General features: G+C 44.4%; 1 protein-coding gene and 1 pseudogene across 1 annotated transcript in view; one reads left to right on the forward strand and one right to left on the reverse strand.

Moving 5' to 3' along the window:
• DMD (dystrophin) overlaps window positions 1-15,432 on the reverse strand; it is a 1,498,644-nt gene that overhangs the window by 1,324,470 nt on the left and 158,742 nt on the right. The gene's annotated exons all lie outside the window — the stretch shown is intronic.
• Window positions 2,931-4,930, forward strand: LOC144257635 (uncharacterized; annotated as a pseudogene).

Consider the following 15,432-nt stretch of genomic DNA (forward strand, 5'->3'; position numbering starts at 1 on the left):
GGACTTGGAATATGAAGAGAGGAAAGGAAAAAAAAAAAGAGGAGGGAAAAAAAAAGAAGGCCTTTACATTCTGTCAAGATTAGAAGACCCCCAATGACTATGAACGTTTAAATTAAAGTTTTAGGAGAAAGAATGCAAGACCTGTGACCTTCAGACACTTAGAAAATCAGGCAGGCTTGGTAGCGGTTTCAATTGATTCACAGAGCTTAAAGATGGAAAGGATAGTCGCACCTGCTTTGAGCTTCTGCTTAAAATATTTTGCACTTCTCCCTAACTATTGTAGGATACATGATCCCAAAGTAAAAAAAAAAAAAAGAACAGACTCATGTCAGTAAGCACTGCACAGTATTTTACAGAGTTCATAAGCAGAATTTCTGACTTTCAAAAATAATTTTATCCCTAAACACTGAGGGCCCAATTCCACCCCCCTCACTCACATTGCATCGGTTCTTCCTCTCTACAAGCAGTCTCTTTGGGAAGACTGTGCTACTCATCCTAAGGGTGGCAGAACTGAACTCCGCTTAAATTCAGAGAAATCTACTTGTAGTGAACTTATCTTTATAATGAAATAAAATAGAAGTCTCCTTATTTTTGCCCCAATACATTTCAATGAAAAATTGCAATTCCATCCAATAAAGTTAGATGTAGAACAAAAAAAGAAAATGGACTTCACTATATAAAAGTCCTACTCTACAATGGCAGAATTAAATATTTTAATGCATTTTAATGCATGGGCCCAAATCCCAGAAAGGAATCTATATGTTGGAAGGACTCCCATCGAAACCAGTGTGAGACTGAAATCATAAGGGTCAGCTTGTTCATATCCCTTTGCAGGATTAAATATGAACATACACTTTATACAAACACACACACATACACACCTACGCTCAAACTAGTTTGTAGCATCGCATATTATTCAAGTTGCCTTACTCTTTCCAGTATAAAACCCTATTTTCCATGGCTTATAACTTTGCCCAGCTTTAACTGGGTTGAAATATTTCATGCCTGATGTCTGCCTCAAGCTCAGTGTTTCTGAAAAGTTTCAGCCACAGTGGTTTTGCAGTTTCCAAGAACGAGGCTAGTGAAAAGCAGGTTGTTTTGCCTGAGTTAAAATTTTTTGTCAGCCTTTTCTTTGAAAAGCCCTAGTACCCTCACGCTATGTAGCAAGGACTTTAAATATGGCAGGAGGTGCCTTTGGTTGCTCTGTGAAAACATAACCAAATCTGGCCAAGTTATAAATCTTGGGCGGGAGGAGGGGAGGCTCACAGTTCACATATGTTGAGCAGAGATTTTTATGTAATTAATTTATTTATATTTTAGCATCTTAAATCCCCAGAATATTCCATCCACATTGAAAATGCTCCAGCCCGGGGCTAAGCAGGACTTTCCCTGCCATTGTAGCCTTTGGGCTCCTTCAGACTATGCCAGGTCATAGCACCTGCCTGGAGAGCAAGTAGCCTGCATGAATGGAGAGGGGAAAGAGCTGTACCTATGAAGAAGAAGATTGCAACAAGGAGTTGCAGAAGAGACTGGGCCTGGAAGCTCACAGTGGGAGAGGGAAATTGGGATTGGAAGTGTAGTAGACTCAAACAGGCTGGAAAAGGACATCGGAATTGGGGGCAAAAGAGGGAAATTAAAAGGTTGGTGATTTTGAGTGCTGGACTTTGCAACCTGAATAACGTTCTTTGATGTAGTGTGTGCGCGGTTTTATATATTCCACACACACAAATATTTTATATAGAAATAGTCTCAGCATTGAGGTTTGGTTTTATAAGAAATAGTTGTCTGACCTTCTGTTTATCATCAAGTCTACCCAACCATGAATTTCTTTAGTTAGGTACTGGTTTTATTCACTCTCTAGAAATATTGTTTCGCTTATATTTGTGTATCAGTGTTGACATTTTTAGTCCACTAAATCCTTTATGCTGAATGTAAAACCATTGATATTCAAAATATTCCTGAAGACAGCAATATTTATATTTTCTTCTGTAAGTGAAGTAATTTTCCACTCAGTAATTTAAAGCCAGGGCTCCAAAAGATAATCACTAACATGACCTTGAACATACAAGAATTAAACCAGCTTTTCTGATTGAACAGAATTATTTTCATCATAAAACCATTGCAAATTTATGATTTTGGTATCGTTAAAAATGTCTCATCTAACCAATGTTATATGTAGTGTTGTTCTAGACATGTCAGTCCCAGGATATTAGAGACACAAGATGAGTAAGGTAATATGTTTTTTTCTGCATCGACTTCTGATGGTGAAAGCGACAAGCTTTCCAACTACACAGAGCTATTCTTCAGGTCTGGGAAAGGTACTCAGAGTGTCACACCTGTGTACAAGATGGAACAGATAGTTTAGCATAAGCAGTTTGCACGTATTCTAAGGTTTCAGAGTAATAGCTGTGTTAAGTCTGTAACCGCAAAAAGAACAGGAGTACTTGTGGCACCTTAGCGACTAACAAATTTATTTGAGCATAAGATTTCATGGACTATATTCCATCCTATGCATCCAATGAAGTGGGCAGTAGCCCACAAAAGCTTAAGCTCAAATAAATTTGTTAGTCTCTAAGGCCTGGTCTACACTAGGAGCTTATGTCGAATTTAGCAGCAAATCGAATTAACCCTACATCCGTCCACACAACAAAGCCATTTTTGTCGACATAAAGGGCTCTTAAAATCGATTTCTGTACTCCTCCCTGATGAAGGGACTAGCGCTGAAATCGACATCGCCTTTTCGAATTAGGGTTAGTGTGGACACAATTAGACGGTATTGGCATCTGAGAGCTATCCCACATTGCACCATTGTGACTGCTCTGGACAGCACTCTGAACTCGGATGCACTGGCCACGTGTACAGGAAAAGCCCTGGGAACTTTTGAATCTCGTTTCCTGTTTGAGCAGGCGAGCTCATCAGCACTGATGACCATGCAGAGCTCATCAGCACAGGTAACCACGCAGTCCCAGAATCGAAAAAAAGCTCCAGCATGGACCAAACAGGAGGTACTGGATCCGATTGCTGTATGGGGAGACGAATCCATGCTATCAGAACTACGTTCCGAAAGATGAAATGCCAAAACATTTCAAAAAATCTCCGAGGCCATGGTGGACAGAGGCTACAGCAGGGAGGCAACACACTGCCGCGTGAAACTTAAGGAGCTCAGACAAGCGTACCAGAAAACCAAAGAATCAAACGGATGCTCTGGGACAGAGCCCCAGACATGCCGCTTCTACACTGAATTCCGTGCAATTCTAGGGGGGGCCCGCCACCACTACCCCACCCCTGTCCGTGGACTCCGACGATGGGGTACTCTCCGCCATGCCTGAGGATTTTGCAGATAGGGAAGATGAGGAGGACGACGACGAGCTTGAGGAGAGCACACAGCACACCGTTCTCCCTGACAGCCAGGATCTTTTTATCACCCTGACTGAAATACCCTCTCAACCCAACTAAGCTGGAGAAGGGACCTCTGGTGAGTGTACCTTTTAAAATATAATCCATGTTTTAAAAGCAAGCGTTTTTTAATGATTAATTTGTCTTGAGGACTTGGGATGCATTTGTGGCCAGTACAGCTATTGGAAAATTCTGTTAACGTGTCTGGGGATGGAGCGGAAATCCTCCAGGGACATCTCCATGAAGCACTAAAGGAGGTACTCTAAAAGCCTTTGCAGAAGGTTTCTGGGGAGAGCAGCCTTACTCCATCCTCCATTGTAGGACACTTTACCACGCCATGCTAGTAGCAAGTAATCTGGTATCATTGCATGACAAAGCCTGGCAGCGTATGGTCCCGGTGCTTGCTGGCGTTAAAGCAACATTGGTTCATCTCTCTGTGTTATCCTCAGGAGAGTGATATTGTTCATGATAACCTGGTTGAAATAGGAGAATTTAATTAAGGGGACATTCAGTGGTGCCCGTTCCTACAGGGCTGTTTGCCTGTGGCTGAAAAGAAATCCTCCCTGTAGTTAGCCAAGTGGTGGAGGCGGGGAGCATTGGCACTGAGCTGTTCGCGTTTGGCTAGCAGGGCTCTTCCCTGATTACAGCCGGTGCAGGGAGGGGTAAAGCGATCATCCCAGAGAATTGGATGGGGGGAAGGGGTTAGTTTGGTTTCTCCTGCTGAACGCTAACAGGAAAACCGCAGCACTAAATGGCCAACTCAACGGGCTTTGCTTGGTATGGGAAAGGAGGGTGCTGCTGATATGAAGGTTGCAGAAGCCGAAAGACTATGGCTTACCATGACCACCTGCAAGCCGAATTCTGTTGCCCAGCACTGCGTGTGTGATCTCTAACACCAAAGCCGCAGGCACTAAATATAAGATGCAAAATGCAACCTTGTACCGAAATCACATGTGCTATGTAACGTGAATAGTGTTGTGAAAGAGTATAGCCATTGTTCTGTAAAATGTATTTTTTTAAATACTTCACTCCCTTTTTTTCCTCCTGCAGCTGCAAATGTTTCAAGCCTCCCTCCTCCATCCCAAAGGCTATCTCAGATAAGGTGGCGAAAAAAAGTACATGTGATGAAATGTTCTCTGAGCTCATGCAGTCGTCTGGCACAGACAGAGCTCAGCAGAATGTGTGGAGGGACACATTAGCACAGTACAGGAAAGCGGCCAATAAATGTGAGGACAGAAGGGAGGAACTAGATGAGAGGTGGCGGCAGGAAGATCAGAGGAGGCAAGATGCAACTCTGGGGCTCCTGCAGGATCAAAGGGACATGCTCTGGTGTCTGGTGGAGGTTCAGGAACGGCAGCAGGATCACAGACTGCTGCTGCAGCCCCTGCTTAACCACCCTCCCTTCTCCCCAAGTTCCATAGCCTCCTCAGCCAGACGCCCAAGAACGTGGTGGGGAGGTGGGCTCCCGGCACCCAACCGCTCCACCCCTGTGGACAGCCCAAGCAACAAAAGGCTGTCATTCAACAAGTTTTGAAGTGGCCTTTTCCTTCCCTCCTACCCTCCTCCCACACCCCACCCGGGCTACCTTGTGAGTTATCTCCCTATTTTTATAATAAATTAATGAAAAATACATGGTTTTTAAATGATAATGACTTTATTTTCTTTGCAAGCAAGCTGTGATCGAAGCAGGTAGGGCGGGTGGCTTACAGGGAATTAGAGTCAACCAAGGGGGTGGGTTTTCATCAAGGAGAAACAAACGGAAGTGTCACACAGTACCCTGGCCAGTCATGAAACTGGTTTTCAAAGCTTCTCTGATGCGCAGCACTTCCTGATGTGCTCTTCTAACTGCCTTGGTGTCTGGCTGTGTGTATTCAGCAGCCAGGTGATTTGCCTCAACTGCCAACCCTGCCATAAGCGTCTCCCCCTTAGTCTCACAGAGATTGTGGAGTACACAGCAAGCAGCAATAACAATGGGAATACTGATTTCGCTGAGGTCTGAGCGAGTCAGTAAACTGTGCCAGTGACCCTTTAAACATCTAAATGCACACTACCACCATTCTGCACTTGCTCAGCCTATAGTTGAACAGCTCCTGACTACTGTCCAGGGTGCCTGTGTACGGCTTCATGAGCCAGGGCATTAAGGGGTAGGCTGGGTCCCCAAGGATAACTATAGGCATTTCAACATCCCCAACAGTTATTTTCTGGTCTGGGAAGTAAATCCCTTCCTGCAGCCATTTAAACAGACCAGAGGTCCTGAAGACACGAGCATCGTGAACCTTTCCCAGCCATCCCATGCTGATGTTGGTGAAACGTCCCTTGTGATCCACCAGTGCTTGCAGCATCACTGAAAAGTACCCCTTGCAGTTTATGTACTGGCTGCCTTGGTGGTCCGGTCCCAAGATAGGGATATGTGTTCCATCTATAGCCCCACCGCAGTTAGGGAATCCCATTGCAGCAAAGCCGTCTAGTATGACGTGCACATTTCCCAGAGTCACTACCTTTGATAGCAGCAGCTCAATGACTGGGTTGGCTACCTGCATCACAGCAACCCCCACAGTAGATTTGCCCACTCCAAATTGATTCCCGACTGACCGGTAGCTGTCTGGCATTGCAAGCTTCCACAGGGCTATTGTCACTCGCTTCTAAACTGTGAGGGCTGCTCTCATCTTGGTATTCTTGTGCTTCAGGGCAGGGGAAAGCAAGTCACAAAGTTCCATGAAAGTGCCCTTACGCAAGGGAACGTTTCAGAGCCAGTGGGAATCATCCCAGACCTGCAACATTATGCGGTCCCACCAGTCTGTGCTTGTTTCCCAGGCCCAGATTCGGCGTTCCACAGCATGAGCCTGCCCCATTAACACCATGATCTCCAAATTGCCGGGAACGGCGGTTTTAAAGAAATCTGTGTCCACGTCATCACTCTTGTCACCATGCTGCCGTCGCCTCCTAGCCTGGTTTTTCAGGTTCTGGTTCTGCATAAACTGCACGATAATGTGCAAGGTGTTTACAATGGTCATAACGCTGCGGTGAGCTGAACAGGCTCCATCCTTGCCATGCTATGCTGTCTGCTCGGGCAATCCAGGGAAAAGGGTGCAAAATGATTGTGTGCCTTTGCTTTCATGGAGGGAGGGTTGACTGACAACATTTACCCATAACCACCCGTAACAAATTTTTGGTCCCATCAGGCACTGGGAGCTCAGCCCAGAATTCCAATGAGCAGCGGGGACTGAGAGATAGCTACCCACAGTGCACCACTCGGAATGTCAATGCTTGCCATGGTACTGTGGACGCACACCGCCGAATTAATGTGCTTAGTATGGATGCACGCACTTGACTTTATACAATCTGTTCCCAAAAATCAACTTCTGTAAAATCAGAGTAATTTCGTACTGTATCATAGAATCATAGAATATCAGGGTTGGAAGGGACCTCAGGAGGTCATTTAGTCCAACCCCTTGCTCAAAGCAGGGCCAATCCCAACTAAATCATCCCAGCCAGGGCTTTGTCAAGCCTGACCTTAAAAATACCGAAGGAAGGAGATTCCACCATCTCCCTAGGTAACGCATTCCAGTGTTTCACCACCCTCTTAGTGAAAAAGTTTTTCCTAATATCCAACCCAAACCTCCCCCACTGCAACTTGAGACCATTACTCCTTGTTCTGTCATCAGCTACCACTGAGAACAGTCTAGATACATCCTCTTTGGAACCCCCTTTCTGGTAGTTGAAAGCAGCTATCAAATCCCCCCCTCGTTCTTCTCTTCCGCAGACTAAACAATCCCAGTTCCCTCAGCCTCTCCTCATAAGTCATGTGTTCCAGTCCCCTAATCATTTTTGTTGCCCTCCGCTGGACTCTTTGTATGTATCTCTGTATCTCTTTGTATCTCTGTATGTAAGGGAGCAGTATGACTGCTCAGAGCTCCGGTATGAAACTGCAGAAAAATCTGAGTGTCTCTGGATTAAGTTTAGAAGTGTGAGCAACAAGAGTGATGTAGTGGTGGGAGTCTGCTATAGACCACCGGACCGGGGGATGAGGTGGATGAGGCTTTCTACCGGCAACTCGCAGAAGCTACTAGATCACACGCCCTGGTTCTCATGGGCGACCTTAATCTTCCTGATATCTGCTGGGAGAGCACTACAGCGGTGCATAGACAATCCAGGAAGTTTTTGGATAACGTAGGGGACAATTTCCTGGTGCAAGTGCTAGAGGAACCAACTAGGGGGGGAGCTTTTCTTGACCTGCTGCTCACAAACCGGGAAGAATTAGTGGGGGAAGCAAAAGTGGATGGGAATCTGGGAGGCAGTGACCATGAGTTGGTTGAGTTCAGGATCCTGACACAGGGAAGAAAGGTAAGCAGCAGAATATGGACCCTAGACTTCAGGAAAGCAGACTTCGACTCCCTCAGGGAACTGATGGATAGGATCCCCTGGGGGACTAACATGAAGGGGAAAGGAGTCCAGGAGAGCTGGCTGTATTTCAAGGAATCCCTATTGAGGTTACAGGGACGAACCATCCTGATGTGTAGAAAGAATAGTAAATATGGCAGGCGACCAGCTTGGCTTAACGGTGAAATCCTTGCGGATCTTAAACATAAAAAAGAAGCTTACAAGAAGTGGAAGATAGGACAACTGACCAGGGAAGAGTATAATATTATTGCTCGGGCATGTAGGAATGAAATCAGGAAGGCCAAATCACACCTGGAGTTGCAGCTAGCAAGAGATATTAAGAGTAACAAGAAGGGTTTCTTCAGGTATGTTGGCAACAAGAAGAAAGCCAAGGAAAGTGTGGGCCCCTTACTGAATGAGGGAGGCAACCTAGTGACAGAGGATGTGGAAAAAGCTAATGTACTCAATGCTTTTTTTGCCTCTGTCTTCACGAACAAGGTCAGCTCCCAGACTGCTGCACTGGGCATCACAGCATGGGGAGTAGGTGGCCAGCCCTCTGTGGAGAAAGAGGTTGTTAGGGACTATTTAGAAAAGCTGGACGTGCACAAGTCTATGGGGCTGGACACGTTGCATCCGAGAGTGCTAAAGGAATTGGCGGATGTGATTGCAGAGCCATTGGCCATTATCTTTGAAAACTCGTGGCGAACAGGGGAAGTCACGGATGACTGGAAAAAGGTAATGTAGTGCCAATCTTTAAAAACGGAAAGAAGGAGGATCCTGGGAACTACAGGCCAGTCAGCCTCACCTCAGTCCCCGGAAAAATCATGGAGCAGGTCCTCAAGGAATCAATCCTGAAGCACTTACACGAGAGGAAAGTGATCAGGAACAGTCAGCATGGATTCACCAAGGGCAAGTCATGTCTGACTAATCTAATCGCCTTCTATGATGAGATTACTGGTTCTGTGGATGAAGGGAAAGCAGTGGTTGTATTGTTTCTTGACTTTAGCAAAGCTTTTGACACGGTCTCCCACAGTATTCTTGTCAGCAAGTTAAAGAAGTATGGGCTGGATGAATGCACTATAAAGTGGGTTGAAAGTTGGCTAGATTGTCGGGCTCAACGGGTAGTGATCAATGGCTCCATGTCTAGTTGGCAGCCGGCATCAAGTGGAGTGTCCCAAGGGTCGGTCCTCAGGCCGGTTTTGTTCAATATCTTCATAAATGATCTGGAGGATGGTGTGGATTGCACTCTCAGCAAATTCGCGGATGATACTAAACTAGGAGGAGTGGTAGATACGCTGGAGGGCAGGGATAGGATACAGAGAGACCTAGACAAATTAGAGGATTGGGCCAAAAGAAATCTGATGAGGTTCAACAAGGACAAGTGCAGAGTCCTGCACTTAGGACGAAAGAACCCAATGCACAGCTACAGACTAGGGACCGAATGACTAGGCAGCAGTTCTGCGGAAAAGGACGTAGGGGTGACAGTGGACAAGAAGCTGGATATGAGTCAGCAGTGTGCCCTTGTTGCCAAGAAGGCCAATGGCATTTTGGGTTGTATAAGTAGGGGCATAGCCAGCAGATCGAGGGATGTGATCGTTCCCCTCTATTCGACATTGGTGAGGCCTCATCTGGAGTACTGTGTCCAGTTTTGGGCCCCACACTACAAGAAGGATGTGGATAAATTGGAAAGAGTCCAGCGAAGGGCAACAAAAATGATTAGGGGTCTGGAACACATGACTTATGAGGAGAGGCTGAGGGAACTGGGATTGTTTAGTCTGCAGAAGAGAAGAATGAGGGGGGATTTGATAGCTGCTTTCAACTACCTGAGAGGTGGTTCCAAAGAGGATGGTTCCAGACTATTCTTAGTGGTAGAAGAGGACAGGACAAGGACTAATGGTCTCAAGTTGCAGTGGGGAAGGTTTAGGTTGGATATTAGGAAAAACTTTTTCACTAGGAGGGTGGTGAAACACTGGAATGTGTTACCTAGGGAGGCGGTAGAATCTCCTTCCTTAGCAGTTTTTAAGGTCAGGCTTGACAAAGCCCTGGCTGGGATGATTTAATTGGGGATTGGTCCTGCTTTGACCAGGCAGTTGGACTAGATGACCTCCTGAGGTCCCTTCCAAACCTGATATTCTATGATTCTTTCCAATTTTTCCACATCCTTCTTGTAGTGTGGGGCCCAAAACTGGACACAGTACTCCAGATGAGGCCTCACCAATGTCGAATAGAGGGGAACGATCACGTCTCTTGATCTGCTGGCAATGCCCCTACTTATACATCCCAAAATGCCATTGGCCTTCTTGGCAACAAGGGCACACTGTTGACTCATATCCAGCTTCTCGTCCACTGTAACCCCTAGGTCCTTTTCTGCAGAACTGCTGCCGAGCCATTCGGTCCCTAGTCTGTAGCCATGAATGGGATTCTTCCGTCCTAAGTCCAGGACTCTGCACTTGTCCTTGTTGAACCTCATCAGATTTCTTTTGGCCCAATCCTCTAATTTGTCTAGATCCCTCTGTATCCTATCCCTACCCTCCAGCGTATCTACCACTCCTCCCAGTTTAGTGTCATCTGCAAACTTGCCAGGGGTGCAATCCACACCATCCTCCAGATCATTTATGAAGATATTGAACAAAACCGGCCTGAGGACCAACCCTTGGGGCACTCCACTTGATACCGGCTGCCAACTAGACATGGAGTCATTGATCACTACCCGTTGAGCCCGACAATCTAGCCAACTTTCTATCCACCTTATAGTCCATTCATCCAGCCCATGCTTCTCTAACTTGCTGGCTAGAATACTGTGGGAGACAGTGTCAAAAGCTTTGCTAAAGTCAAGCAACAACACGTCCATGGCTTTCCCCTCATCCACAGAGCCAGTTATCTCGTCATAGAAGGCAATTAGATAAGTCAGACATGACTTGCCCTTGGTGAATCCATGCTGACTGTTCCTGATCACTTTCCTCTCCTCTAAGGGCTTCAGAATTATTTCCTTGAGGACCTGCTCCATGATTTTTCCTGGGACTGAGGTGAGGCTGACTGGCCTGTAGTTCCCAGGATCCTCCTCCTTCCCTTTTTTAAAGATGGGCACTACATTAGCCTTTTTCCAGCCATCCGGGACTGCCCCAGATCTCCATGAGTTTTCAAAGATAATGGCCAATGGCTCTGCAATCACATCCGCCAACTCCTTTAGCACTCTCGGATGCAGCGCATGCGGCCCCATGGACTTGTGCTCGTCCAGCTTTTCTAAATAGTCCCGAACCACTTCTTTCTCCACAGAGGCCTGGTCACCTCCTCCCCATGCTGTGCTGCCCAGTGCAGTAGTCTGGGAGCTGACCTTGTTCGTGAAGACAGAGGCAAAAAAAGCATTGAGTACATTAGCTTTTTCCACATCCTCTGTCACTTAGACAAGGCCTAAGGTGCCACAAGTACTGTTCTTTTTGCATATATTCTAATGGCCAGGATGAAGTGGCCCATTAGCACCCTCAGAGATTTCCACAACAACAACAACTTTAGCCACCACCACCTGTCTATTCAATTCTCTCTGCAACACTCCTACAATAGCATAAACTTCCTGGACACCAGGATCAGCTTCAACAATGGAATCCTACAGACAACTATATACAAAAAAACAATGCATCACCACACCTACTTTCATAAATCCAGTAACCATCCCAAACATACCAAGAAATTTGCTATCTATAGCCAGGCACTCATACCACAGAATAGGCTCTGAAGAGAAAGTCCAGAATATACACCTTAACACACTAAAAACTGCCTTCATCAAACAAGGACACTCCACCAGAGAAGTAGCTTACTGCAAGGAACAAGTCACTCAAATACCCTGAGAGAACCTGCTCAAACAGAAAGAAAACCCCCTCCCCTACCACATACCCCTCGTTGTCACCTACCACCCCACACTGGAACTCATATGGGGTATCAAACAACTAAACCCCATACTCAATGGGGACCTCAACCTGAAAAATCTTTCCTGAACCCCTACTTCTGGCTTTCAACAAACCCCAACCTCATCATCAGAAGCAAGCTCCTCCCAGACCAGGACATGCAAACTCAAAGGAGCACCAGACCAACAGATGAACAGATGCAAAACCTGCAGATATATCGCCACTGCTATGATGATCAGTAACCCCCACAACATATCTTTCTAGATCCATGGGTCCTACGCACACGTATCACAACATATGGTGTACCTCATTCAGTGCACTAAATGCCCCAACAACTATGCGAGTGAAATCAATCACCATGCTCACATGGTTAAAATGTTAAAAGACAAACATAACCTGTCGCCTGTGGGTGAACACTTTTCACAAAGCGATCACTCTATATCTGACTTATCAGTCCTTATCCTCAAAGGAAACCTGCACAACACTTTCAAAAGATGAGTTTGGGAGCTTAAAGTCACAATTTTGCTAGACACGAAAAACATGGTCTTAATAAACACACTGGATTTATGGCTTATTAGGACAATCTGTTACCCACTAATTCTCTCACCCCGCACTCTTCCCCCCCCCCCCGCTTATAACTACAGGGGTGTTAATGGCCCACTTTGCCTTGAATGGTCTTTTAGAATATGTCAGGTTTCAGAGTAACAGCCGTGTTAGTCTGTATTCGCAAAAAGAAAAGGAGTACTTGTGGCACCTTAGAGACTAACCAATTTATTTGAGCATGAGCTTTCGTGAGCTACAGCTCACTTCATCGGATGCATACCGTGGAAACTGCAGCAGACTTTATATACACACAGAGATCATGAAACAATACCTCCTCCCACCCCACTGTCCTGCTGGTAATAGCTTATCTAAAGTGATCATCAAGTTGGGCCATTTCCAGCACAAATCCAGGTTTTCTCACCCTCCACCCCCCCACACACAAACTCACTCTCCTGCTGGTAATAGCCCATCCAAAGTGACAACTCTCTACACAATGTGCATGATAATCAAGGTGGGCCATTTCCTGCACAAATCCAGGTTCTCTCACCCCCTCACCCCCCTCCAAAAAAACACACACACAGCAGGATAGTGTTGATGATCACTTTAGATAAGCTATTACCAGCAGGACAGTGGGGTGGGAGGAGGTATTGTTTCATGATCTCTGTGTGTATATAAAGTCTGCTGCAGTTTCCACGGTATGCATCTGATGAAGTGAGCTGTAGCTCACGAAAGCTCATGCTCAAATAAATTGGTTAGTCTCTAAGGTGCCACAAGTACTCCTTTTCTTTTAGGATATGTGTTAACAACTTATGCTGAAGTCTCTATTTAACCTTCTATTTAGCTGAGACACTAAGAACCTTTCCCAGACCTGAATTTAAATTTATAAAGATCTCTGTGTGGTCAAAAGCTTGTATCTCTCACCAACAGAAGTAGGCAGAATAAAATATATTACCTCACCCATCTTGTCTCTCTAATTACCTAACAATTGTCATTCATTTTCCCAGTGTACTAGAGCTAACAATCAGAGTCATTCTAATGGTTAGCTTTCATATAGTACACTGCATGCAGTGTACTATATGATCAGTTGGCCTCTAAAAAATAAATAAATAAAATACTGTTAACTTAAAGGGAATTGCACTTTTCATCTTAAAAATACTCCACCAATAACTAACTAATCCTCACAGAAGACATTGTAAAATTGACATCATCATCACATATTTAATTGAGAGGCAACATGGTCCCATAGGTAGAGCACAAGCCTGGGATTCAGGAGACCTTGATTCTGTTCCTAGTTTGACACTGATCAGCTGTGTGATCTTGGGCAAGTCACTTCACCTGTCTGTGTTTCTCATTCATTTATCTATTGTGTTAATTTAGACTGTAAGCTTTTTGCAACATGGACTGACTCTTGCTGTGCGTTTGTACAGTCTGGTACAAGAGGTCATGATCTTGGTTTAGTCATGTAGTTACTACCATAATAAGACAAATAAATGTGATGGGAATAAATAAAGGAGATGGAACTTGAAACGTAATACTAACACATTACACCTTAAAATGTTAATAATAGTCAGGGCCAGGAAGGTGGGCAACTGTGAAAGAACAAGCCCTTCTTTTAATGTTTTTCTTTTGGAATCCTATTTAAATAGAAAGCTTGTGTCCAAATCCACCATACTATCATTTCTATTTTGTTAGAAAAAATAGCTGAAGTAAATAAGCAAGCTTTTCTTTACAGAACAGGACGTGCCCTTGCCATTTCAACTGACTGATTCTGTTTTTGGATGCACACCCTCTATAGAGCTGTCACACGGTAAGCACAAAATACAGTCCAATGAAATCATTGCTAAATGGAAAAGAAATGTTGTACGGATTAGAGTCTAACATTTGCAATTCATCAGGACTCAGACCCACCAGAAGCGATTCAAACTCACATAAAGACTCTTCGGTGAATCCAAACTTACTGGGGGCCTATTTCTAAATACTTAATTTTGAACAGTCTCCTCAGATTCAAAGGATCTTAAATTACATAGTATGCCAGTGTACTATCCCTGCTCTCGCCTTTTTTGTGTTTAAGAAGGAGGGAAAAACAATATTACTTGCCAGTTTCATTCTATGCTCAATGGGAAAGAAAAGGGTAACAATGTTGGTAATAGGAATGGAGAGGTGTTACAAAACTCTGATTTCTATGGCTACCCACAGCTGACAGATCTAGTATGGAAATGATTAAATCCTAAAAAAATGCTTTATGTTTAGTGACTGAATTTCTTCTCTGAGAGCAGTTTCTATACTTCATCTGTGCATCTTTAAGCTCTCCCCAATGTGACCGCAAGAGTCTCTCAATGTACCAGTTAAGTTTTTATGAGGACTGAATAACACATCAATCTGAATTTGAAAGCTGACCCTGGAACACGTTAATTTTTATTTCAAACAAACACAGCTTTCCTAGCACAATCAAAAGTTATGAATTATAATGAAAAGTTATCAATCCTCACTGCGTAAAATTATTTTTCAACACTTTTATAGAAGCATAAAAAAGTCAAAGATAGGAAATTATACAGCTGATTACTTATATTTAATTGAACAGTACCATGCCCCAAGGTCAACTTTCAAATACATTACAAGTATTTACTTTTATGCCTTTGTGAATATATTATAGCAACTCTAAAACACTTTGCAAGATATATTATATTTCATCTTTTGTCACTTGTACAAAAATGAAAAACATTTATTTTTACCCATTGATCCCCATTCTTCTTCACTCATCAAAATCTAACTCTGTGATCAGTATCTCTCATATCTCATACTGGAGGAAGTGCGAGATGGTGGGAGGTGATATAAGAATGTCACAAAGAGTTTACAAATATTGACTGTAGTAAATTTGAACTCCTCCAACATGATTCATTTAAAAACAACAGTTTGGGTTGACCCCAAGTTACTGGAAGACTAACCAGCCAAACATCCATAGTTGGGCTTGCTCAGACAAAGTAGAGCAACCATCTCTTTTCTAGAACTGGTCAGAAAGACCTCAAAAGAACCATTTTCCATTAGAAAACACCGTTCTAATGAAATCAAAATGGCTTGATGAAGTTGTGTTGTTTGGCTATACCGAAAGGAGGACAGGAGACATTTGACATAGGGTTAATCAGGCTGCAGCTTTATTATTAGATGTCTGGGACTACCCGACAGATAAGCCCGCTCTATGTAAAAGGGGGCT

This window comes from Eretmochelys imbricata, chromosome 1, assembly GCF_965152235.1.
Source record: "Eretmochelys imbricata isolate rEreImb1 chromosome 1, rEreImb1.hap1, whole genome shotgun sequence".
Classification (NCBI taxonomy): domain Eukaryota; kingdom Metazoa; phylum Chordata; order Testudines; family Cheloniidae; genus Eretmochelys; species Eretmochelys imbricata.